Source organism: Medicago sativa, chromosome 4 (assembly GCF_051527215.1).
Source record: "Medicago sativa cultivar Bolivia chromosome 4, Bolivia_mono, whole genome shotgun sequence".
In the NCBI taxonomy this organism is placed as follows: Eukaryota; Viridiplantae; Streptophyta; class Magnoliopsida; order Fabales; family Fabaceae; genus Medicago; species Medicago sativa.
The window spans coordinates 12,450,443-12,475,720 of record NC_140752.1 but is presented as its reverse complement, the minus strand read 5'-3'; the positions used below and the strand labels follow the sequence as shown (position 1 = coordinate 12,475,720).

At 33.2% G+C, this 25,278-nt stretch overlaps 2 long non-coding RNA genes across 6 annotated transcripts in view; one reads left to right on the top strand and one right to left on the bottom strand.

Annotated features, from left to right (window-relative positions):
* LOC146926396 (uncharacterized) overlaps window positions 1-25,143 on the bottom strand; it is an 88,207-nt gene extending 63,064 nt beyond the window's left edge. The window contains exons 1-5 of one of the 2 annotated variants that reach the window (XR_015034121.1): window positions 24,961-25,143; window positions 24,652-24,816; window positions 17,614-17,710; window positions 16,857-16,909; window positions 11,509-11,616 (exon numbers count right to left, since the gene is read on the bottom strand). This is a non-coding gene — a long non-coding RNA (uncharacterized LOC146926396). Of the gene's footprint in view, window positions 1-11,508; window positions 11,617-11,749; window positions 11,994-16,856; window positions 16,910-17,613; window positions 17,711-24,651; window positions 24,817-24,960 lie in introns of those variants that run through there. The other variant, XR_015034122.1, reaches the window with a different exon arrangement.
* Window positions 21,237-24,115, top strand: LOC146926397 (uncharacterized). 4 transcript variants are annotated; one of them, XR_015034118.1, is made up of 3 exons: window positions 21,237-21,485; window positions 22,122-22,369; window positions 23,832-24,115. It is a non-coding gene; the product is annotated as an uncharacterized LOC146926397 (long non-coding RNA). The 4 variants fall into 4 exon arrangements; XR_015034119.1 differs by having other exon boundaries at window positions 22,091-22,369; XR_015034116.1 differs by having other exon boundaries at window positions 21,237-21,509.
* Window positions 25,144-25,278: the final 135 nt, after the last annotated feature.

The following is a 25,278-nucleotide window of genomic DNA, read 5'->3' as shown; positions in this document are numbered from 1 at the left end:
TGTTTTTATAATATTCTTAATATTAAAAATATTTGTTGTAGTCTCAATATCCAAAAGTTGCATTCCATTTGGCTTATTCATGTTATTTTGAGTAGGTAAAATGACACGTAAGAGTTGTTTGTCAAAGAAGCCTAAAATGCATTCAACAAGATGTTCACCCAAATTTCTGGAAAACTTAGTTAAAGATTTGAACTCAAAACAAAAACAAACCGTTGGTAAAATGGGATTTGGGGGATTGCTCGAGGTGAAATGTGGGCAACTGGATTCACGCATTTGGACTAAACTAGTACAAAGGTTTGACACTGAAACCAGAGAGTTACTCATAGGGGAAGAATCATTCCAGGTCACTGAACATGATGTACACTCCGTCCTAGGTGTGCCCATTGGGAGCAAAACTTTTGATCTGGAAAATCATGTTGAGTTAGTTGATGATCTCAGTCAGTTCAAGGATAAAAACGTTAAGGTATTAAAAGATATCATGGGAAAAGGCACAGATGATGATTTGTTTAAGAGAGCATTTTTACTATATGTTCTTTCACAATTCTTATGCCCGACATCCAAGAATGAAGCAAGTCTGAAACTATTGAACACAATTGTTAATGTTAACGATCCATCCCAATTTAATTGGGCTAAATTAATTTTGGATTGGTTAGTAAAAGAAATTAAGACTTACACGAAGAAACTGGAAAAGGACAGTAGCAAGACTGCGAGGATTGGCGGGTGCGTGCTTTTCCTGAAGGTGAAGCATGATATAAATAAATGTAGAGCTTTTACAATATTATGTTTAACATCATCATATCATATAAATCATAATCATGATATTTTTTGTGTATCTCAGATATTTTACTTCCACAAATGTCCCGTAGACTCTGTGAAAGTTGGTGCCGACGTACCAATAATCAAGAATTGGATACAAGAACATACGAGGAAAAGGATCCAGTATGAGAAGGAGCAGGTCATTTATAAAGATTACCATATCAATGTAATGTGTCTTTTAAGTAGTTATCATTTTCACTTTAAAATATTTATTTTGTTTTTTAAATGCTTTACATGGTTTGCTGTCAAAGGAAGAAGTTGATCCTTTATGGTTGCGTGAAGAGTTCAAAGACAAGGTTACAAAAGAAGACCATCCAGCGGTGATAGAAGAAGTTGTTGCTCAACACCTGAAGGATACTGGTGTAGCAATTGCTTGTGAACAAATACCTGCAAAAGCATATGCTCCTTCGAAAGGTATAAGAAGAAAGAGGAAGCAGACAGAGTCTGATGATGAGGAAGAAGAGGAAGAAAAGCCTAAGAAGAAAGCTAAAAAGACTAAGGCTTCTAAATCAGTTGCTTCTGACATTGAGAAAGAAGTAGCTGAGTTAGAGTCTGCTCAGGTTCTGAAGAAGAGAACTAGAGGAGGAAGTTCAGAAGATGCTTCTCCTCCTAAGAAGAAGATTAAGAATCAGCCTAAGAAGCCTTCAAGGAAGCTTGTCTTGTCCACGTATACTGAAGAAGAAAACATTGAAGAAGATTCTTCAAGTCTTATCAAAAGTACAAAGAAAGCTGAAGCTGTTAATAAGTTTATGGAGATATCTTCAGGATTGCAATCAGAAGTGGTATCTGAATTTACTAAGAAGGACATGGGTGTTGAAGACCCTAAAGAAGTTGTTGTAAGGAAACAAGCTGAGGATAGGGTGCAGATGAAGAAGTTATCTAAGGATCTGCAGGGTAAGGATGTTGTGGACAACTCAAGTCTGGTGCTCACAGACTCTGATGCTCTCATGACTAAAGTATCAGAAGATGTGATTCCAACCTCATTTCACCAAACCTGTGTCAATTTCAATGATCTTGAAATCAAAATAACCTTTGAGAACCCAAACCACCTATCTTCAGCCTCTGTTAATGACAGTGAAGCTATGGAAAATGTCATTACATAAACTCAAACTCAAACTCAAACTTTCATCAATCCACCTCCTACCATTGATACCGACATGATTCTAAGTAGTGTGTGTATTGAGATCTTTGAAAGCTTAATCGAGTTAGTTGAGACAAGAAGAAATGCTATACAACTTGTCAATTACTCATACAAATGGAGTCAACTCAGGAAGCTTATTGACAGTACTCTGGATAGTCTGCAAGAGATTGTTGTTGCTTCTCAACAGGAAGTTTTGAAAGAATGGTTCTCATAAGTCTGCAGAAGTATGGATGAAGAAGAGTTGAGGACAAATATTTCAAGGCAGATTGAGTACTCTGATTTAATGAAGGAGCTTGAGCCTCCTCAAGAAGCTGCTGTATCAGAAGTGCCAGAGATAATGAAGTCTGGGCTTCAAGGTTCTTGGCTGGCTAACTTCTTCAAGAAGCCAGAGCCTATCGTTGTCAGAAGTCAAGATCCTGAAGTAATTGGATATCAAGACAGATTCCAAGCTGATCTAGATGCTCAGAAACAGAAATCAGAAGGTATGGAAGCTCATCTTTTTGAACTGAAACAGAAGCAAGAAGCATTCGAGAAGAAGATGAAAGAACAACATCAAGAACTCATCAGAAGACAAGAGGAATTTGAGAAAAGAATGCAGAAACAGTATGAGGATACCAAGGCTGATCAAGCAGAAATCAAGAGTGGGATTGCTACTCTTGTTGAAATGATGAAGAAGCAAAACTAGCCTTAACTGCACTTTAGATCTGTTATCTATGTTTTCTGTCTTTTAAGCTTCTGATACTTAATTGTTTGCTTTATGACTCCAATACTATCTTAAGTATTTGCATATTTTATCCAGTTTCTTACTCTTTTCCTTATTATATAAGACGAAAAGATTATACATGAAAACAGAAAAATAAAAGAGAAGCGACCACAGTACTATCTTAAGTATTTGCATATTTTATCCAGTTTCTTACTCTTTTCCTTATTATATAAGACGAAAAGATTATACATGAAACCAGAAAAATAAAAGAGAAGCGACCACAGTGGAAGTCGAACCCACGACCTTTTGATCTGAAGTCAAACACGCTAATCCACTTCCCTATGTGGTCAATTGTTAAGATTCTTACATACAATTAATACATAATTATTGCATGCATCAGCAACATAGCTTGGTGTCAAAAATATAGCTGCTACTACTAGTATGAAAAATATTAATAAAAAACAGTTTTCTAAAAGTGATTTATAAAACATGTTTTAAAAGTGATTAATCATCCGCATCCAAATCCATTATCAATATCCTCATCATTCTTCTTTCTAAAGGGTATTGTTGATTTTTCGAATTTTCATACATAGATTTAATGTCTTAAAACAAGAGAAGAACAAATGATTGCGAGTTTCAATTTTCTCAAAACAAATAACACTTTCTTTTAAGGGTCGGTTTAACAATTATGGCATTGTGTGTCTTGATAGCCAAAATGGTGAACGAGACATAATTAGTCAACTGACCCTTTTTAAAGCACATAAGACTTGTTGGTGATATCTCTAATTACTCCTCTTTGCCACAACCTCACCTTAGTCAGAATCATTCTTTGAAGTAATCTCCAAACAAAAACACTCCTCTTTGCCTACTACGGTTTGAGAATAACGTCAAACCGTAGTAGGCAAAGAGGAGTGTTTTTGTTTGGAGATTACTTCAAAGAATGATTCTGACTAAGGTGAGGTTGTGGCAAAGAGGAGTAATTAGAGATATCACCAACAAGTCTTATGTGCTTTAAAAAGGGTCAGTTGACTAATTTTGTCTCGTTCACCATTTTGGCTATCAAGACACACAATGCCATAATTGTTAAACCGACCCTTAAAAAAAGTGTTATTTGTTTTGAGAAAATTGAAACTCGCAATCATTTGTTCTTCTCTTGTTTTAAGACACTAAATCTATGTATGATACTTTGAAAAATCAACAATACCCTTCAGGAAGAAGAATGATGATGATACTGATAATGGATTTGGATGCGGATGATTAATCACTTTTAAAACATGTTTTATAAATCACTTTTAGGAAACTGTTTTTTATTAATCTTTTTCCTACTAGTAGTAGCAACTATATTTTTGACACCAAGCTATGTTATTGATGCATGCAATAATTATGTATTAATTGTATGTAAGAATCTTAACAGTTGACCACATAGGGAAGTGGATTAGTGTGTTTGACTTTGGATCAAAAGGTCGTGGGTTTGACTTCCACTGTGGTCGCTTCTCTTTTATTTTTTTGTTTTCATATATAATCTTTTCGTTTTATATAATAAGGAAAAGAGTAAGAAACTGGATAAAATATGCAAATACTTAAGATAGTATTGGAGTCATAAAGCAAACAATTAAGTATCAGAAGCAAAAAAGACAGAAAACATAGATAACAGATCTAAAGTGCAACTAAGGCTAGTTTTGCTTCTTCATCATTTCAACAAGAGTAGCAATCCCACTCTTGATTTCTGCTTGATCAGCCTTGGTATCCTCATACTGTTTCTGCATTCTTTTCTCAAATTCCTCTTGTCTTCTGATGAGTTCTTGATGTTGTTCTTGCATCTTCTTCTCGAATGCTTCTTGCTTCTGTTTCAGTTCAAAAAGATAAGCTTCCATAGCTTCTGATTTATGTTTCTGAGCATCTAGATCAGCTTGGAATCTACCTTGATATTCAATTACTTCAGGATCTTGACTTCTGACAATGATAGGCTCTGGCTTCTTGAAGAAGTTAGCCAGCCAAGAACCTTGAAGCCCAGACTTCACTATCTCTGGCACTTCTGATACAACAGCTTCTTGAGGAGGCTCAAGCTCCTTCATTAAATCAGAGTACTCAATCTGCCTTGAAATATTTGTCCTCTATTCTACTTCATCCATACTTCTGCAGACTTATCGGAACCATTCTTTCAAAACTTCCTGTTGAGAAGCAACAACAATCTCTTGCAGACTATCCAGAGTACTGTCAATAAGCTTCCTGAGTTGACTCCATTTGTATGAGTAGTTGAAAAGTTGTATAGCATTTCTTCTTGTCTCAACTAACTCCATTAAGCTTTCAAAGATCTCAATACACACACTACTTAGAATCATGTCGATATCAATGGTAAGAAGTGGATTGATGAAAGTTTGAGTTTGAGTGGCTGTAATGACATTTTCCATAGCTTCACTGTCATTAACAGAGGCTGAAGATAGATGGTCTGGGTTCTCAAAGGTTATTGTGATTTCAGGATCATTGAAATTGACACAGGTTTGGTGAAATGAGGTTGGAATCACATCTTCTGATACTTTAGTTATGAGAGCATCAGAATCTTTGAGCACCAGACTTAAGCTGTCCACAACATCCTTACCCTGCAGATCCTCAGATAACTTCTTCACCTGCACCCTATCCTCAGCTTGTTTCCTTGCAACAGCTTCTTTAGGGTCTTCAACACCCATGTCCTTCTCAGTAAATTCAGATACCACTTCTGATTGTAATCCTGAAGATATCTCCATAAACTTATTAACAGCTTCAGCTTTATTTGTCCTTTTGATAAGACTTGATGAATCTTCTTCAATGTCTTCTTCTTCAGCATACGTAGACAAGACAAGCTTCCTTGAAGGCTTTTAGGCTGATTCTTAATCTTTTTCTTAGGAGGAGAAGCAGCTTCTGAACTTCCTCCTCTAGTTCTCTTCTTCAGAACCTGAGAAGGCTCTAACTCAGCTACTTCTTTCTCAATGTCAGAAGCAACTGATTTAGAAGCCTTAGTCTTTTTAGCTTTCTTCTTAGGATTTTCTTCCTCTTCTTCCTCATCATCAGACTCTGTCTGCTTCCTCTTTTTTCTTATACCTTTCAAAGGAGCATCTGCTTTTGCAGGTATTTGTTCACAAGCAATTGCTACACCAGTATCCTTCAGGTGTTGAACAACAACTTCTGCTATCACCGCTGGATGGTCTTCTTTTGTAACCTTGTCTTTGAACTCTTCACGCAACCATAAAGGATCAACTTCTTCCTTTGACAGCAAACCATGTAAAGCATTTAAAAAACAAAATAAATATTTTAAAGTGAAAATGATAACTACTTAAAAGACACATGATATGGTAATCTTTATAAATGACCTGCTCCTTCTCATACTGAATCATTTTCCTCGTATGTTCTTGTATCCAATTCTTGATTATTGGTACATCGGCACCAACTTTCACAGAGTCTACGGGACATTTGTGGAAGTAAAATATCTGAGATACACAAAAAAATATCATGATTATGATTTATATGATATGATGATGTTAAACATAATATTGTAAAAGCTCTACATTTATTTATATCATGCTTCACCTTCAGGAAAAGCACGCACCCGCCAATGCTCGCAGTCTTGCTACTGTCCTTTTCCAGTTTCTTCGTGTAAGTCTTAATTTCTTTTACTAACCAATCCAAAATTAATTTAGCCCAATTAAATTGGGATGGATCGTTAACATCAACAATTGTGTTCAATAGTTTCAGACTTGCTTCATTCTTGGATGTCGGGCATAAGAATTGTGAAAGAACATACAGTAAAAATGCTCTCTTAAACAAATCATCATCTGTGCATTTTCCCATGATATCTTTTAATACCTTAACGTTTTTATCCTTGAACTGACTGAGATCATCAACTAACTCAACATGATTTTCTAGATCAAAAGTTTTGGTCCCAATGGGCACACCTAGGACGGAGTGTACATCATGTTCAGTGACCTGGAATGATTCTTCCCCTATGAGTAACTCTCTAGTTTCAGTGTCAACCTTTGTACTAGTTTAGTCCAAATGCATGAATCCAGTTGCCCACATTTCACCTCGAGCAATCCCCCAAATCCCATTTTACGAACGGTTTGTTTTTGTTTTGAGTTCAAATCTTTAACTAAGTTTTCCAGAAATTTGGGTGAACATCTTGTTGAATGCATTTTAGGCTTGTTTGACAAACAACTCTTAGGTGTCATTTTACCTACTCAAAATAACATGAATAAGCCAAATGGAATGCAACTTTTGGATATTGAGACTACAACAAATATTTTTAATATTAAGAATATTATAAAAACATAGAATAATAAATTTGAAGAATTCATACAAACCTTTCAAAACCTTCATCTTAGTTCCCTAAACGAGGAAGGTTTTGTCTTATGAACCCCCCAATGTACTCTATCTCTTCTGTTTGCTCCTTCCTTTTTTTCGAACTCGAAAATAAAGCTTAAATCACTCAAAAGTAATTACAAAAACAGAGAGAGAAAAGTAAACAAAATTTAGAAGAAAATACCTCTAAAGAAGAGAAGAGAAAATATCGTCTTTTTGTGGAGCTTTGCTACTTCTTTCTTTCTTTCTTGGTGGAGCTTTGCTACTTTTGGAAAAGAAGAAGAAGAAGAAGAAGAGAAAACGTTCTTCTACAATGACACTGTTTTAAGGGTTTTAGAAAGAATTAAAAATTTATTTTATTTTAAGAGTTATTTTTTGACCCATTATTATTATTATTTCACAGTTTGTTTGTTTTGTTTTTTCATTTAGATGTTGTTTTCTCTGTGGTATGCAAAGATTGGTTTCACGGGTCGGGTATGTGACCCGATACAGTTTTAAAAGAAAATAGTACCACGTTTCTAGCCTGTTCTACATTTTGTTTTTATTTATTTATTTATTTATTTCAATAATTAATAAATCCAAATTGTGAAAGTTACATAATTTGTAACTAAGAAACATGGAAACATTCGTTTTCTTGAGACATTTTATTTAAGCTTCAAATGACCACCAAAGTTACATTAATATTGGTTTATGTTACAAACATTGCAAGATCTCAAAATATTACAAAGATTTTAAGAAAATTTACGACTATTACCTAAGAAGTTATAAACAATCATTAAGTAGTTTTTTTCCGCAAAATATGTATCATCGGATTCCGTTTCCACAAAGATCTGTCTCAAGATGTGGTACCATAATGACAAAGGTGAGGTCACCACCGTTCTGGCCGATTTGGAACAGGGACGCGCTTGTTTCTCGGCGTCCCTACAAGAACGCGGAGGAAGTGTTTCAAAAAATTTGCGATGGTTATAAAGTTATTTCTAAAAATTGCATGATCTCAAAAAACTTCAAAACATTTAATAACATCTCTCAAATTTATAACTTATCACATAATCTTTGTAATATATGCCAATATTATGGTAACTTTCCTGAATATTTGAAGCTTATACAGATATATGATAAAATGCCTCAAACAAACCAATGTTTGATCCTCTCAAATCAAGAATAATTGAGAGATTGACATGATGCTTAATTTGAAAGTGTCCATATATGTGTTTGCTGCTTGAGTCATTTTATCATACATATATAACTTCACTATAAGCTTTAAATATTAAGAAGCTACGATAACAATTACACATATGTTATAAACATTATCTGATGAGTTATAAATTTTCTTTCAAAAATTTCAAGATCTCCAAAAAGGTTATAAACTCTACCACAAGTTTCAATTCTTCAGAAGGTAACAACTACATAAAAACAATTCTTCCTCCCATCCAACCCGTTTGTCTTTGACCCCTCCACAACTCTTCCACCTCCTCCTTTAAATTTTTAGTTTTTCAATCAAAAATTATTGAAGCGAAAAGGTTTTGGCTCCCAATCTCCACTATTCCCCTTTAACACCAACAGACAATGATCTGAAATATCTCGCGCGAGCACCCATAACACACAATTCCCCCAATCATTAATCCAATCTTTTGACACTAGGATTCTATCAATCCTACTCATAGCAAAACCATTTGCATGATACCAAGTGAACCTCCTCCCAATCGGACTAACATCCTCAAGCTCCAATTGTCTCAAAAATCTAATAAAAAGATTCATTTCGACACTTTGAGCCGAGGACAACTCCTCATTAACCCCCCCTTCTTTCTTCCACACTAGTAACCGCATTAAAATCTCCTAAAAAGCACCAAGCTTCCTCCCCAGACGTATCCTTAAGCAACAACAAATTCACCCACAACCTCCTCTTATCCGAGATATTACATTTTGAATAAATATTAACAATAAAACATCTTTTTTCCAAGCAAACTACTACAAAACCATCTCCCACCACCGTAAAGATAATATTAGAAGTAGACTTCCTCCACAATGAGTGAATATCACCACTATTCCCCACCGATGGAATAAAAGCCCAATCACAGTCGCCATTACCCCAAAGACTATAACACAATGCATCCGAAATAACCTCCCTCTTTGTTTCTTGAATAACCAAAAAATCAATCTTGATGAGCCACCATCACCTTAATCCTTCTTCTTCTTTTCGCCCTACTCCCCAATCCTCTTGTATTAAAAGAGGACATTGTCAATTGGTTCACAATTGCCTCCTCCCTTGGAAGCTCTAGAAATTCCAAAGTGGAAGGAAGCTGTTTTTGAGGAGATGAGAGCTCTTGAAAAGAATAAAACTTGGGAGTGTCACAACTCTACCGGCAGGTAAAAGAACTGTGAGGTGTAAGTGGGTATTCACAATAAAGTACAATTCTGATGGATCAATCGAAAGATGCAAAGCTCGGTTAGTTTCCAAAGGATTTACTCAGACCTATGACATAGATTACTCAGAGACCTTCGCTCATGTACCAAAGTGTTTGCAAATTAAAAAAAGTGTTAATTAATATGAAAAGTGTTTGCAAAGAATTAAAAAAGATGATTTCCTAAGTCTACATGGGGTGTAACAACAAAAGCTAGGTTATCATTATTAAACACAAGTCAAATACTCCATTTCCTAAGTCTGGCCCAAAACTAAATAAATGAAGAAAAAAAAATACAAATAAAATGTTAACAGGTAAATAAATAAAAAGGAAATAAGGAAACAGCTTTGACACAACTCAAATATTAGAAGATAAATTGTAAAAAGAGAAATAGGTAAGACAGGGTTTGTGAAGAGAGAAAAATGTGAGAAATAGAGTAGATTTGATGGATTGTTTGATATGAGAGAAGAAATAGAGAGGAGAGAAGTGTAGCTTTGTTATAAAAGTACAATATTGTCCCTATGTTAAATAACATTTTCCATCAACATAAATTTATTAGGTTCTTGTCAAAAAAATAATATTTATATGGACCAAAAACAAAAAGTTCCATGATATTTTAATATTTTTTCCAGGGACATCTCTAATCAAATCCCGTTTAATTTTATTAAAATTGAATATGTTTTTTTTCATTATAAAATGTAACCGCTAAAATGAGATATTGTTAATTATTGATTAAATAAATATTGCAGTTTATGTATGGGATGTATACTTAGGCAGCATGTTCTTCTCGACCAAAAGTAACCTTAGGACCATTGACAACTAAAATGATGATTGTTTACAGTGGTTCAATACATTCAACACCCACTTTTTCAATTTTCAACACTTCACATCATCTTCTCTCTCTTAATTCAACACTCATTCAATTTTTATAACTCCAATGGTTTTTTCATTCAACACTCTACTCCACCATCTACTTTACCCCACCACCTTTTATTTCTTATTCTTATTTAATTTTATATTTTTGTTTTTATAATTACATAAAATTACAATTATCGATTATAAATAAATTAAAATAAAGAAAAACTTAACAATTTTGAGGACGTTTTGAGGTATGTTTTGAGGACGTTGGTTGAAAAATTGATTTGGATTTGGATAATTGTTGGGATTTTCGTAGTTAAATGGGTAATTAGAATAATTTTGGTTATTGAAACGATTATTATTGGGATCCATTTCACTAAAAAGAAGATTAAAACTTCACTTAGTTTGGTAATAGAAAGATATAATAAGAAGAAAATAGTGAAAAACTTGGTATTTTTCTCTGTGTCCAAATGAAATGAACCAAGTCTCTATTTATAGAGAAAAAAAAATCATAAATTTTGGTATTTTTATTTTTTTTTTAAATTATTTTACAACAAAATAATTGAGGTTCAATTATTAAAAAAAATAAAAACCGGGCAACCAATAAACAACCAACACGCGTCCCCATCTTTCCAGAAATATTCTTCTCTCTCCGTCGTCTGCTTTTTCACGCGCTCTGTCGGCGCGTGTATTACACGCGCCAGATTTGGTCCAATTACAAAGCGACGCGTGGCATTTCTAAGGCTTTCAATTGTGTTGAACCGATTCATCTTCTCTATCATCCATGTCAGTTTTCAATAGACATTAAACAAACCATTGGAATGGAATTCTCTGTTGAAAGCAACATTAAACAAGCCATTGTAAATGGTAGTAATTCATATATGGGATGGGGCCCATATTGTCAAAGCCCTCTAAATTAACAGTTCTAGTTGAGAGGCATATGACATTTCTTTAGCTGTAACCGCTATTTTTCAAAAAATATCTTTTCTACAGGTTTGGTTCGATCCGGGCTATACTGGTTTTGTGACCCATCCATGACTTGTTTTCTTGCATGTTCGTCCGTTGGCTTTACCAAACTTGACACTACTGGTTTTCGATCACACCGTAAGTTTGGTGGGGGTTTTCAATAACTTCCAAAAAGATAGGATGAAAACATGCAAGTAATGAATAGAATAAAAAAATAGAGAGCAAAATCCAAGAAAAGAAAGTAGAGCAAGTAACGAACAAAATGCAAACATAGACGGCTTTATATTTACCTATTTACCGATTCCACTCATGCCCAAGTAAGCTCCACATTTGTGGAGCCATAGCACACCTCGAACGTCATTGTGTTCTCCGCCGAGGTTCCTGCGCACCATCTCCTACTGTAGTAACAAAATACATTAAGATACTACAATGACCAGACCACACAAATGCTTCATTCATGAAGTGTGTGTGACTCTATTTAGACATGTTACATGGCTGCTATACTAAGCACACAATGGTGTGTATATATACCTTAATTTCTTGACAAAATACATTAAGAAGTAAATTGCAGGGCTGATCTTCTTTAGCAATATGTGTGTTACTTTGACAAAATACCTTAATACCTTGTTTTTGTTAGTATGAGAAGGTTTTCTTGTGATTTTGATGTTGGGGGTGGAAAAAAAATGTGTGTTGGTGAATTTTAGAGCATTGGGTGGGATCAAAGATCCAATATTCTTAAATCTTTTTCAAAGGATGACCACAAAAACAACAAAATATTCTTGGAAAATGCTAGATATCAAGAATGGATTTTCTTGATGAATTTAAGAATGACATGGCAAAATAATCACCCTTAGATTTTAATCTTATTTATTAAAGTTTCAAAAAAAAAAAATACATAACACCCACCACCTCATGATTTCCGGTCAGGCTGAGATTTTATTGGCTAACATTAATTTCGGGACAATTTCTTGATAAAACCTTTCTTGATAAATAGCATTGCTCAATATTCTTTGTGAGATACACTTATTGTTTGGAAGAACAATTCTTAAAGGGAGTTTAGTGAACGTACAAGTTGTTGATGGCGTTTAAAATGAGTACGAGCAGTGGTAAGTTTCAGCATTTATAAAGCAATTTATTATTAAGAATAAATAATAGGGGTTGGTACATGGTAGCTATATATGCATTTATTACAAAACTTAACCAAAACCTCATTTAAACATTTGCGTGTATGAATGCATGTAACAGCTAAGTATTTTTTGAAGAAAATGTAACAGCTAAGTATTATTGATCCATCAGGGAATCTTAAAGCAACAAGGAAGTACATTTCTCTTAATCTTAATGTAAACATATATCAACAAATTAAAAGTGAATCAATGTTACCATTCATATTTTCCCAAAAGTTCTCACGGCCATCATTTGCAAATCTCTCTTTTCATTTTTCAAAATTCGAGTTTAAGATCAACAAATTATTGTTTCTCGTGCTAACATTATTAAAATATTTTTTATGAATGTTCAATGAAGGGCATGTTTGGTTTGGCTTCTGAGAAGCAATTCTAGCCCAAAATCAATTCTCTACAGTGCCAAAAGCAATTCTAGCCAAAAACAACGTGTTTGGTTCAGCTTTTCAGAATTGTTTTTGTCCTCCAAAAGCAATTCTCCATGAAGCTACAAATCCTAGCTTCTAGCTTTTCTAGAATCAATTCTCCTTGAACAACGTGTATAGGTTTGTATATTTTATTATTACAACACGTTATTTTACTTTATTGCCCTTTATCAATTCTCATTCTTTATCAATTCTCCTTTAGCTATGTCTATTTTAGTAATTATACATTCAAAAGCAATTCTACATAATTGCATCCAAACATAAATCATTTTGTTTAATCAATTCTACATAATTGTATCCAAACATAAATCAATTCTCTCAGAATCAATTCTGTCAGAATCAATTCTGTCAGAATCAATTCTATCAGAATCAATTCTCTCAGAATCAATTATATTCAAAGCTGAACCAAACGGGCACGAAATCGAAGTAAATATTTTTGAAAATATTTTTGTACCAACCCCTATTATTTGTTCTTAATAATAAATTGCTTTATAAATGCTGAAACTTAATTGCCACTACTCATTTTAAACCCCATCAACAACTTGTACGTAAGTTCTTCTGCAAAATTTATGGCAATATGGTGAGTATAAATATGTTCTGTGTCTAGCTAATTAATTCTAGGCTAGCCAAATTAACATTTTAAAATCTACTAAATTGATGGATCCGGATCCTCTCAATCTGTATTTTCTCTCAATCCTCTCAACCATAAAATCCAAACATTAATTTAATCTAACGGATGAAAAATTGAAGGAATAAATTATACACATTCCACAAAATCGAACACAATCCTAATAGCGCATAGAACCGTTCTAGCGTCGACGTGTCTTCTTCTTGGTGTGTATCTTCTCTCTCATTTTTATTGATTTCTTTAGCTTAGAGTTGTTATGTCTTCTTTCGATGTATATCTGCAAATCCAAATTGTGCTGCCCACAAAGCAATTTCTCTTTCAACTGATTTTACACAACTATAGTCTTGTGATATCATCGATATGTATAAATCATTTGAGTTAAGAGGCCAACAACACACTGAACAAGTTATTTCAAATTAATGGTTAACTCGATTGCAGGGAAAATACTATTTTGGATACATATTCGTGTGTTTGTATTTTGGGAGCAGGGAGGACAACTGATAGCATTCAACAAACCTTTTGTTTACAAATGATATTCACGACATATACATAATCACATACGTAACATGGTGAAGAAAGAAATATAAAATTGAGAGACCAAAGGAGTGCTCATGTAGCAAAAGCTGAGACGGTGAAAACAAAGTCAAAGTAACTAGTGTATCACTTTTTTAATTGTTTTACATGTTTTGTCCCTCAACCATCAGATTGATCCAAGGCCTATGAATAGTGCAGGAGAGATTGAAGGAGAGAACACTGCGGGAGAGGATCCGTGTGCCTAAATTGATGGGAAAAATAACCGTGAGTAGAATTATTTTAAATATCAATTAATTATTAGAATTTTTAAATCAAGATATATTTAACCGAAATTGTTTTGAGTGTCTTTAGTATCATGGTGATTTTATTAAAATTACATGAAAATCCACCGTGATAAAAAACATGCACAAAGATCACATTATATTAATCAAAACTAATTTACTATGAGTGTTGCTTTAGCATTTAACCTATCCTTATGCACGACTATGGATAAATGTAGCACATCACTCTTATTCGCCAGCCACATTGCACCCCTTATCCGATGCTCAGACAAAGCATAGGTAGTAGTTTAATGGATTTCATTTTTGTTAACTAATCATCACTAAAAACGTACGTGTTCTAATGTACCCCAAGAAATGACACAAAAAACAATTTTAATCTAACCATTGTGTTGTTAAAAAAACCTAACCACCGTGTGAAAAGTTAACAATGATTAACTTGATCGATACTTTTAAGGATACAACCCAAATAAAAAAATAGTTGGGCACAGTCACATAAAATTGCATGCCCTTTTGGTTGAAATATATACTATCTCAAATTGGTCTTGCGTTGTCATGGAAAATGTAGTTTCATTGGCAAGACAATGTGTACCTCCCGAAGTTTTGCACATACTAATATACCTTGTTTTAATACACCTTGGAATTACCCGTATTGACGGTGTCTACACATATACCATCGATGTTTTATATTTTGTGGAGGTTGAGATTGAACTATGCGAAGATTTATCCTTAGAAGAAGCACATGGCATTGGAGAGACCTATAGATAAAGCTTGAAAAACTTATGGAAGTTGATCGTGCATTTGTTTATCTAGATTTTGAGTGCGGTTACAAACCAGAGCACTTAGTTCTCAATAAAGTATCCAACAATACGCCTTAAAGACATTTTACCGGTCTCAACATAAGAAGAAATGCAAACTTTTATAAATGATATTACACTTATGATTTTGTCGTGAAGAGCGAAACTTTAAGTATGTGAAAGAGAAAGATCCAACAAGTTACTTTTGATCCAAATACTTTCTGTCATAGTTCTATCGGCCAATTACAGAGTTTTATTAGTTCTATACTTTTTGGAATTACACATGTTTGTTAGTTCGAATACATCAATTTTTGTTTGTCTCATTTTTACTTATATTTTGGTACAGTGTGAGTATTTTTATTAATGAGTGTACCTACTAAATTATACTCAATCATTTCAATCATACATGTCAAAAAAAAAAAAAACTAAATGAGTCCCACTGAAAACTCAAAAGCTAATACCTTCAATTTTAGTCCATCGTCTTTGACGACAATCAGTTTCAATTAACACAGCACCAAATCTATGTACATCTGATTCTTTTGTTGCCCTTCACGCGTGGAAACATTCTGGTATCACTACTAGAAAATTCGGATTTTGCGACGGTGGAAATCCGTCCCAAACTGTTTTCTGACGGAATTTGCGACGAACCCAAAATCCGTCATAATAATGGACGTGGGAAAATTTTGGGAGGGAAATCAAATCCACACAGTTTGCGATGGTATTGGAGGGGTCACAAACAACAAACATCCGTCGCAATTTTTGTTTATTTGTTAAAAGTAGGTGTTTTGATTTAGTTAAGGCTAAAGTGCACTTTCCCCCTTGGAATTTTGGCCCCCTAAATACAAAAACTACAATTTTGGCCCTCTAAGATTTAGCCCGATTGCAACTTTAATCCTTTTGGTCAATTTTGACCGGTCAATGCCGTGTGTAATTATTGAATTTTAAAAAAAATAAAAAATTCACATAATCATTTTCTGAATTAAATAAATTAAAAAAGAAATTGAAAAATTAAAAAAACCACAAAAATTGAAAATAAAAAATAGAAAAGGAAAAGAAAAAAAGAAAGAAATGAGGTAGTTAACAACAACTAATTATATTTTCATTTCTTCATCTTCTTCGTACCTCTTCTTCATAATGTTCATCACCACCTTCAAAACTCACTCATAAAACCCAAATCTTAATCTTCATCTTCTATCATTCCAAATCGTATCATTCCAAATCCAATCGAGAAAAAAAAAATTAACAACAAAAGTTAGAGATCCTCCTCTTCTTACATTCTAATCCTCCACTCTCAATTTCATCATCATCAACCTTATCACCACCACCAACAACATCATCAATATCATCATCAACCTCATGAATATATTTGCTGATTTTCATACATCAGCGGTTGAATCTTTTATGATAACGAATGGCTTTACACATCAGTGGTTTCTATTTTCATAGCTCATGAATATCTTCACTTGGGTTTTGGGTATTTGTTTGTCTCTGTGTGTAAGAACAAATTGTAAAGGGATGATAGGTTACTAACAAACGCAATTTCAGGAGAATAAAAGGGTATGATTTCGGATGATGCTGGGATTGCATTTGATGTGCACCTAAGAATAACTTTGTTGGTTTTATTGAAGACAAGGGTATGTAGAAGACGTGAATTACTTACGATCTACCTAATTTAAAGATCAAATTATAAATGTCACAATTTCAAACTACATTACTAAAAATAAAATTCAGATTTTTTTTTTTAAGAAATCAAGTTCATGAATTTGAAAGAATTTGAAATCATAAATATGATACTTACTTGGAGTTTGAACAAATTGATTTGAGTTTGGCCCAAAATATAAGCAATCCAAACTACATTAATAAAAATAATTAAATATCAAATTATAGATGTCGCAATTTTAAGCTGCATTAATAAAAAAAGTATTTTTTAAGAAGTTAAGTTGATGAAAAAAATTGCTTATAGCTTATAACTTATCATTTTCTCTCTCTAAATTGATCAGTTGCAATCTCAATTTAAAAAATTTAAATACTAATTAAAATGTATCTTTTTTTATTTTTTTTCCTAAAAAAATGTATCTTTTTTATGTTATTTCATATTTGTAAGCTAGTTCAACCATTACTTATACCAAACACTACAAATTGAATCAACTATTCATAATTTTTTATGGATAAACACCATATTTATCCTCCACATGCTAACTCATCAGCTGCTATTCACTATTTTTTTTTTTACCAAACAGAACCTAAGTATAACTAAGTAAGATAGTTTTAATAAGTTGAAGTGCGTAATACAAGTTGATCGGCATAAAACCATGTCTTATATGTGAACAAAAAAAATGCATCTGTTATATGTGCTGTAAAAATCATCCCATTTGATTAAAAAAATTGTTTCTTTTTATGTTTAATTTAAGGGTAGGGTGTACTAAAAAATCACCCCATTTGAATAAAAATGTGATTTTTTTAAAAATTTAATTTTAGTGTAAAAAGGAATATAAACTAAAACCCTAAATGAAACAGCTAAGAACAAAAACATTGGGGTTTAAGCCAAAAGTTACCATGAGAAGATGAAGCAGATTTTGGGGCAGATTATGTATCAGTACATCCGCCATAGCTTTGATAGGAACACATGAATCGCTGTAAAGATGAAGAAACCTGAACATACCCATTTCAAAATTAATAACATTGAAAAACAACAAAGTAGAAAAAATTAAGAAGACACAATACCTAATTTGCGACGAGAGCAGACGAAGATGATGAAAAGAAAAGTGATGTGTAAAAGTGAGAGAAGAAGGAGAAGGAGAGTAAATGTGAGAGAAGATGAAGAAGGAGAGTAAACCGTTGCACAGAGGACACGAGTGGTCTGAGGATTTGAGAGTAATTAAAGTGAGATTGAATTAGGTTTAGATTTGAGTGGAAAGATGGAATTGGGTTTAGATTTGAGAGTTCTGAAAGCGTGAGTGAAAGAAAACGAATGAGGTTTAACAAAAAGATTTGATTTAACATAATAAATAAAACAATTTGTTTTAACATTATAAATATAAAAAATTTAAATAAAAACATAAAGAGGTGACATGCTCTAGTGGTAATACACTAGACCATTTATACTCACATGTCCTTGGTTCAAGTCTCACCGCTCTGCCAGAATAGGATAATAAATTACTTTGTGACGGAATAAAAGGACGTCACTAAGTTTTAGCAGCTTTACCGACGGAATATTTAGACACGGAGTTACACCATCGCTAAATCCCTCAATAAACTTGGTTCGTTCAAATTTCCGACAAAATTTGTGACGGAAATATCGTGAGAGATTAAACCCTTACAAAATCTATCGCTAGGGATAACTTAACTATATCCATCACTATATCCTTCACAATTTGCGACAGAATTTAACCCCTCACAAAATTCCGTCGTAATTCCGTCGCAAAGTGCGAATTTTCTAGTAGTGTTATGTATCTTGCCTAGTGCGCCCCTTCAGTTTTAGTCCATGGTCTTTGACCATAAACAGCTTCAAGAAACACAACCCCAAAACCGTACACATCTAATCCTGCATGTATTAATTTCAAATTACTAAATTTATAATACAAAGTTTAAAAGTTTCATTTATGTGAACTTTCATGCGTACATATATTTTACACACAACCACTTGAAATGCCAACCTCTATTCTAGCTTATAAGTACTAGTACATACTATTCTGAGAAAATCTTGTGTGTTCCTGGTCCACACAAGTTCTCTTTGGTCACACAAAGAGAAAAAAGAGAAGAGAGAGAAGAGAGAAGAGAGAGAAAATGGAGAAGAGAGAAGAGAAGAGAGAGAAGGAAAAAACTTGTGTGTGTGACCAAACCAAAATTCTTTGGTCCTGGTCCACACAAGTGTTTCTCTACTATTCTAGCTTATACAACTACTAAATAAAAAATTAAATTTATAAATTAATGAGTGAGAAAAAGTAACTTTAAAAGTGAGTTCTTTTCTTACAATAACTTCCAAAGTGCTGAGAAGTTACTTTCACGACAATGAGAGAAGGATCCAAGAAATTGGAACTAGTTGAATTCTACTTCACTATACTAACAAGCCACATTAGTTATTTCTTGTTTTTACTTTTACTCCTTCTAATGTGATTTTGAAATATGATTCTTCACATTTTGGATTATATTTTTGTTTTTAAATGTCGTCTAACATGGACAAGTAAAACGGTTTTGTACTATGCAGATTTTTTTTTTTATCATTGAATTAATAAGTATACCTCATTTAATTTAATGATAAAATTTGTTAATTCAATGGTAGAAATTAACTAACTTATGCATGATGTAAAACTTGTTTCATTTGTGCACCATAGCGTTAGACTTGTTTTTCTAGTAAAATGTGCGTAAAATTATATCAAGTAATGAAAAGAAAGAGGTGAACACTACTAATACAATTTAGTACTAATAAGATAGGGTGAAAATTATATAACACTACAAGAATTCCCCAATCTACTAGCCAATACAAAATTGCATTACTGAGGGATTTAGGCCCTCAGTAATTACTGGCGGAATAAACCTTCAGTAACATCCAAAAAACCCTCAATAAAGTTACTGACGGAAAAATCCCACAATAATTTAGTGAGTTACATTACTGACGGATAAATCCGTCAGTATTTTCAATAAAGAACCTACGAATTATTACTGAGGGATATAATCCGCCAATAATGTAAACACATATGTCTTTGCTTTACTGAGGGAGATAATCCGTCAGTAATGGTATAACAGAATTATATAATCCGCCAGTAATTCAAAAGATCCGCCAGTAATGTTGTTATTTACGAATCCGTCAGTAACGCATACGGTCCGCCAGTAATTAAAGCAACAATCCGCCAGTATTGAAACCAAATCCGCCAGTATTGAAACCAAACCCTAAAACCCAATTTTAGAACTCATTTTCACTTTCCCCCAATCTGAAACCCATCTAACACGAAAATACCAAAAACTAGTAAAAACACAAATCCCTCAACAAAAATTATGTCTCTCCCCTGAAAACCCAAATCCTCTTCGTTGAATCACGTCAGTCTTAGGGGGGTGTATTGGATCATGATTTTAAAGGATTTTAAAAGACTTTTTTATCATGAAAAAATTTTGTGGTATTCAATCAAGACTCTTTTCAATTTAAAAAAAGTCTTGTGTTATTCAATCAAGATTCTTTGTCATTTAAAAAAAGTCTTGTGATATTCAATCAAGACTCTTAACCACTTAAAAAAAGTCTAGTGGTATTCAAAATCATTCAAATTTCGAAGGATTGTTTAATAAATCACATTTTGATGGATTTTGTGGGATTTTCTAGTGAAATTTTAGGATGAAAAAGTCTTTCATGAAAACATGAGATTTCTTAGGATTGTTTTTTTCTTTTAAGATTTTACTATCTCTCCCTCTCTCCTCCCTTCTCTCTCTCTCTCTCTCTCTCTCTCTCTCTCTCTCTCTCTCTCTCTCTCTCTCTCTCTCTCTCTCTCTCTAGCTTTCCCGTAAAAAATAAAGTAAAATAAATAAAAGAGTCTTTATTGAGATTTTGTGAAAGAGAGCGTGTTATGATATTTTTTTTGGCCTAAATAGGTATTTCATCCCTGCAAATATAGGTCATTTGAATTTTCGTCCATGAAGTTACTAATTCATCCATTTTGCCATTGCAAATATTAATCATTTGAAAAATGGTCTTAATTACATCTGATTAGTAACTTCAAGGAGGAAAATTCAAATGACATATATTTGCAAGGATAAAAGACCTATTTAAGCCAACCACCTCGCCCAATCATCACTTGCCACATGGGCACCTTGTCACTAATGACAACCCACCTCAGCAAAAAAACCTAATTAGGACCAAAAATTAAATGGTTAAATTTTGTAGTGGCAGATTGGAAGAATTAATTCAGGGATGAAGATTCAAATGACCTATATTTGCAGGGACAAAAGACCTATTTAAGCCTATTTTTTTCAATTATTTCTTAAAATTCATAAAATCTGTTGAAATCTCTTGAAATCCATAAAATCATTTCAAATCCTTTAAAATCTTATGAATTAAATCCATTGAAATCCTTAATAGTCTTTTAAAATCATCAAAGTCATCAAAATCCTACAAAGTCTTTTAAAATCCTCAAGACTTTTTTAAACAAAAATTGTCCATTAAAATCCTAATCCAATACACCCTCCTTAATCTCAAATTGTTAAATCGCTTCCCTTCCGCGTTGAATCTCAAACCTCTTTCCGTTTCAAATCTCAAACCGAAATCTTCAAAATCATCATATTCTTCTTCAATGATTCACGAGGCCAAACCCTCGATTCAGTTTATCTCACTCTCAAACCCTCGATTTATATGATATGTTCTTCACAGATTCACACTCGATTCAAAGAAGAAGATGAAATTGACGACGGTGTTCAATTTAGGATTGTTGCTATAACTCAGGTTCATCGTTCCTCTATTTATTTGGTATTTCATCACTCTATTCTTATCATATTGTAATAATTGTCAAGTTATTGGATTTGGGAATTCTGAAAACGATTGATTTGTTATAGGATTTCGTTTGGTTTGTTGCTAATAGCATTTTTTTTATTTTATTCGATTTCTTTGATTTTTTTTTTTTAGCTTTCCTTTTCATAACTAAGTTTTTTTTTCCCAATTAAAAAAAGGGGTATTTTTTTAGGGTGAAGGGTTGCAAAAGCTGCTATTAGATATTGGGGGTATCATTATAATTGATTTTTTTTTATGTTTATTGTGATGGCTTGCAATATCTTGATGCTTCATGAAACCTGGACTGATTATTAAAAGCAATAGAAGAGAAGAAATTTGTTGGATATTTGATGAGTAAAGGTAGAATAATGTAATTATTTAATCCCTTTTGGAGATAAATATTTTTTTATGACGATTTATAAATATTCTGCACAAGTGTGTAACTGTGATGTGTATGTGTTTGTTTTTAACTATGTAAGCTCTTTTGAGATTAACTAAGTTCACATGTGTGCGTGTGCGTGTGTGTTTGACTGCTATCTAATGTGTTGAGATATTTCCAGACTAATTTACCTATTCTAAATGGTGGGTCAGGGAGGTGGTGAGTGGCGGTGAAGTCGGGCTTGTTGAGTGATGGAGGTGTGGTGGCTGTGATGGTAAAGTTGTTGTTATGGTGGAAGCATACGGAGGAGGAGGAAGCTTGAGAGGTGGTGGTGGAATAACCGGTGGCGTTGATGACGGTGGTGGAACCAAGACATGCTGTGCTTCCTGGTGTTGAAAAGTTTCATGGCTTTCAAATGCATTCTCATAATTACAGAGTTCCTCATTTTATCAAAGACCAGGTACATCATATTCATTTTCTGTTTACTTTTTCTTCAGATTACTTAATTGAATAGGCTTAAATGGAAAACATGTATGCAAATAGGAGAAACATAAGGGAGATGAATAGTATGTTAGGCTTATTAAAATCAAAATTACCTACTTATATGGTTGCTGCAGTATGACTAAAATATAGGAGAATTAAGGATGTTTGGAAGGGGTGTTGTTCCATTAGTATGTGTCTTCAATGCTTCTTCTAATTTATGTGTACGTGTATGTTCTGGGTTGATTCAAATCACACTTGAGTGTGTGTCTATGATATGCATGTTTTAAAATATCAAGTTTCAATACGTTTGATCTGCCTATGTATGTCTATGTGTATTTGTATGTCTGAAAGTATGTACTATATATGCATATGTATATGTCAGTTTGTATGTGAATTTGTATAGTGAATCATTATGTGCTATCTAAATGCTTATGCTTATGTGAATTATTTAGCCTTGACAACATAAGCAAACAATGCCACTTCTTAACTTATGTCTCAACACTTGGATTTTATTTGATTTGCTTCTAATATACTTTGGTTATGTATATTCATGGCTTTATTGCTTGGTATAATTCTAGGATTTTTGAGAATAACTATCACTTAACACTATCATTTCTGCTAAGTTATTTTCTTCAATGTTGAGTAAAATTATCATTTATGATGAGTGTTCATTGTTTTTTTTTTTGTAAGACTGTTATTTGTCTTAATATGTATTAAGAGGTGTGAAATTGTAATTTATTCATTTTGTTACTGTGTGCATTTCCTTGAACTGATACATCAGCAAGCATGCATCTTACAATAGTGGCCTTAGACCTAAAATGGTGTCTAAAAATTGCCCTGTACATGAATGTGTGTTGGCCTTGTACATGAATTTGTGATTCTTCTAAGTTCTAATTTTATTGTTGTATTAATTTACCTTGATAATTCAGCATGCCACCTTCATGATCTTAGCAATTCGGATCAGTTCAATAATTAGATATTAGTCATTTACCTTGATAGTTCAGCATGCCACCTTCATGATTTTCCGTCTTCCTTCCAAAATTAAGTTGATAAATAGAACTTGATGTACACATTTAGAGCTTATACTAACTCATACATTCTTTTAAGAATGAGCATAACTTGTGAGAAGTTGTTATAATAAGCATTTTATTCACAGTAGCAACTGCTAACAGACTTGGTTCCTTAAATGCTGACATGCATAATGTGGCAAGGTTCTTAGTTGGAAAAGATTAATTATGTCAGCTCTATCTATTAATGAATCATTTTTAGCCAATCTTCATCATTCATTCTTTTTAATTCCTATAATCGGCTTGATCTCGCATTTTAGCTTTTATTCTGATCGTCTTTGCTTTAACTTGTACTCTGATGTAATTTCATCTAGTTTCTTTATTATGTTAGAATTTGTTAACTGTCTTATTCAGTTTGTTACTTTATCTTAGGTAACAGGCATTGTAATAGGTTTTGTACTAGAAGAGGACCTAAACTCACAATCCATCATTCATCCTTTGTTCCGATGCCACCGGAGGAAATACGAGCAGCAAATTACCAGGAGGGAGACTAGGAACAAATTTGTTTGAATATTATGATCATTAGCTTATTATGTTAGTTTTATAAATTGTATGAATATTATTTAAATATTTATGATTTTTTACGAAAACTATTTAAGGATTGTACAAATATTATGATATATTGATTAATTAATTTGTGTCTTATTAAATTAAAATTTTATTTCTTTTATTTATTTGTGTTGAATTAATTTTATTTCTTTAATTAGAATTAAAAAGTAGGAAGGGATCACAAAAAAAAAAGGTCCATTACATTACTGGCGGAATTTTTCGTCACTAATGCAAATCTGTATAAACATTACTGGCGGAATTTTCCCTTAGTAATGGAGAGGTAGTTTTGACAAAGCATTACTGAGGGATTATTCCGCCAGTAATTATTGTCGGATTGCAATCCGTCAGTAATTACTGGCGGAATAATCCCTCAGTAATGCTTTGTCAAAACTAACTCCCCATTACTGAGGGAAAATTCCGCCAGTAACATTTCTGACGCTCATATTACTGAGGGACTCGAATCCGCCAGTAATGCGTATTACTGAGGGATTTTTTGCATTACTGGGGGATTATTTCCGCCAGTAATAAGGAAAATTCTTGTAGTGTAAGCAATTAAAAAAAAAAAGATAACAAGCGAAAAAAGAAAGCAAGAGCAAGTTAAGATCAAAATGCAAATATAGACGTCATTGTTTGGTTTCATTACCTATTTACTGATTCTACCCATGCCCAATGCAGCTCTATAATCTTGTTGCAGAGCCTCGACGATCATAGCACACCTTGAGTGGCGTTGTGTTCTCCACGTCATCAGGAGGTTCTTCCATTTTTTAATTTTTAATGGTATTGTTTGTCTCCTCTACACCGTTTCCTACTGCAATAAGAGAAAAATATGTTTATATGAGAAATCACGGTTTAAAAGATAATAACATTTTCAAGCATGTTTTGGTATGCTTTTAAACGTACAAACAAAAGAAAACAATGGAATGCGGAGAGGACATAATGAAGAAAGGAAAACCTTAATAACGTAGACAAATAAATATGGAAACAACAAGTTGGAAAGAAGGAAAAGAGAGTGGCAAGGTGATTTCATTCATTGGCCTTAGGTTTTGGCTTTATAATACCACTATCTTCTTTAGGGTTTCGTTCTTCAATAATTGATAAAATTGTGATAGACACGTGTTTATTCCTTAGTGCTGGTTTTCATCATGGGCTGGTCCACTATCAAAATTGTGATTGGAACTTATTACTAATTTTGTGCAAAAGGTCTTCTCCATCGATAAATTGAGGTTTGTCTATTTTTGTGTTAATGGTGTTACACATATTGCATGAGATA